The sequence below is a fragment of the Pteropus vampyrus genome, unplaced genomic scaffold, assembly GCF_000151845.1.
Source record: "Pteropus vampyrus isolate Shadow unplaced genomic scaffold, Pvam_2.0 Scaffold7, whole genome shotgun sequence".
NCBI classification, from domain to species: domain Eukaryota; kingdom Metazoa; phylum Chordata; class Mammalia; order Chiroptera; family Pteropodidae; genus Pteropus; species Pteropus vampyrus.
Genome location: NW_011888788.1, coordinates 11,642,063 through 11,644,451, shown reverse-complemented (window position 1 = coordinate 11,644,451; position 2,389 = coordinate 11,642,063). Strand labels below are relative to the sequence as shown.

General features: G+C 36.4%; 1 protein-coding gene and 1 pseudogene across 1 annotated transcript in view; both read right to left on the bottom strand.

The window, feature by feature from the left end:
* MACROD2 (MACRO domain containing 2) overlaps window positions 1–2,389 on the bottom strand; it is a 1,889,795-nt gene that overhangs the window by 188,486 nt on the left and 1,698,920 nt on the right. The window lies entirely within an intron of this gene.
* On the bottom strand, window positions 529–647 carry LOC111746810 (annotated as a pseudogene).

The window sequence follows — 2,389 nt, the reverse complement described above, 5'->3', positions numbered from 1 at the left end:
ATTATCCTGGAAATTGTCTTCCTCTCCTGTAAAGTCACAGACTCCTACTCTTTCTCTTTAGCTCGGGATGGCATATAAGGCTTTTTTGCCTGATGGCCTTTGGGTCTCATATTCTTATGGGGCCCCCGTACATATGTAATTAAGTTAATTTTTTCTCATGTCAATCTGATTATTAGACCAGCCAAAGAATTTAGAAGGGTAGAAGAAAAATATTTCCATTCCTGTACTAGGATTGGACAATTTCTTTGGTGTCTTCCACAGGTCAAAAAAAGAAAAAAAAAAAGATGTAAATTTATTTGGATTTTTAAAAAAGTCTCTGGAATTTTGGATCATTGATTCAGGGTCTTGATTATTAACAAATCACGGACACACTCAGAACCTCTGTTTTCTCATCTTTGAAATAAAAGGGGTTAAATTTACCTTTTTTTTTTTTTTTTTTAGGTGAGGCAACCCTTGGTTGACCTCACAGATTGCAAGGACTTTGTCAGCTTACAATACCTTATTTTCTTTATTTTTTAAAATTTTTTACACCTACAGCACCTGGTCTTCCTAGGTGGTCTCCCATCTAAGTACTAAGCAGGCCTGACCTTGCTTAGCTTCTGAGATCAGACGGGACTGGGCTTGTTCAGTGTAGCATGGCCGTAGACAAAAGGGGTTAAATTTAAAGCTCCTAAGGACCTAATGACTCTCAAATTTTATAATTCTTAATGTTTTAATCTTCTCAATGCCTCCACCAGTGTATGTCCTAGGCATCCCAAATGAGTGCCAGGAACCTGCAGATTTAGCTCTACTGAAATTAGTAAGCCATAAAGCCCACCCAGACAATAGTCCTTTATACTTAGAGGAAGTATCAAGGAAGTGTCAAATCTTGTTTTGCATTACCCTCGAGCTGGATTTGCTTCTATGATTCTGGAAATAGAGTTTTGCTTCAGGCGCTTATTATCATTGACTTTTCTCTTGGGTCTCTAGTGTCCAGTGCCTTTTCGACCTCCTCCCTCAATTGAACCTAACATGTTTGCATAATTTCTGTTAATTCCTCTGCTCCTGGTCTTGGCTTTCTATTTTTTCTCTTTGTATTTAGCCCAAATAACACTGCTATATTGGAGGGAACAGTATTAGAACTGAACCCACTTGTTTAATTTTTACAATCTCTATTTTCTAGGGCTGAAAATCCAGTTGGACTTATGACATATTTCCTCTTCCTTACCTTTTACCAGAACCTGGTTAAGAATCACTATTTAGGCTTTCCATCATCATTCTAAGTCTACCTCCTCATATTGGTCCTCCCCATCCACCATCAGGACAAGTTCCTGACACCTGAAAAGATCATAAAATCTGCTCATATTCCCATAGACACAGCTTTTGATCTTCCTCTGCCTTTATATTCCTTCTGTTCTCACATATCAACTTTTGCTCATCTTATTCTCTTTCTCATAGCATTGTGGACACCCTATAATGAAGGCCTAACATTTAAACACAGATAAAGCCATTCCATCTCACCAGAATAATGTGAGGATACAATGAGATCAGAAGGGTGGAATGCTTTGAGAAACTTAAAAGTGAAATACAAATATAAGGTTTTATAATGCTATGAAAAATTTTTTAAAGGTTAATATTTCAACAGAATTCAGAAGGTTTTTTTTTCCATTTGGAAAAAATACTTTATAAGGACAAAAAAACATTCTCACACTTAATGTGTGTGTAGACTCTTATTATAACTTAACCAGTGTAGGTAACATGTGATATGTTCTAAAATCTTTCTTGGCTGGCCTTGGGAAATTATATTGCTTTATTTAAGTCCTGTTCTGCATGTTTCTCATACTCTCTGGACTAACAAGTTCCCTAGGAAATATTCTCATGGTGGTAGCAAAAATGCAAGAGCAAGGAGTGAAAACATACAAGGTTTCTTAAGGGCTAGCCTTAGAACTAATATAGAATCACATCCTGTGTCCTTCCATTGGCCAAAGGAAGTCATATGGTAGGGGCAAAAGTCAAAAAATCAGGACATATACTTTTCCTACATTTACACAATGGCAAGAATATAGGTATGGGGAGTGGTTGAGAATTGGGGCCAATGATTCAATCTGCCAAGGTGATAAAAGATGTGAATTCAGGCTATCTGGTTCCATAATCCTTGCTCTTAAGTACAGTGCTTCACTTTCTTTCAAGAGATGCTTCTATCTTCTCTTCGTGGAGAGATATATTATAGGGAACCTCCTTTGAAAGATAAGGGATAAAAAATGAGGCCTGCTCAAATATTTGAGATTTAAGTTGAAATAAGTGTTCTCCATGTTGAATGAGACAAATATTATATGTAAACATATCAGGAAGTAATTTAAGCAAAAGAGGGTACATGTATCTATATCTATATTTATGTCCATAAATACAT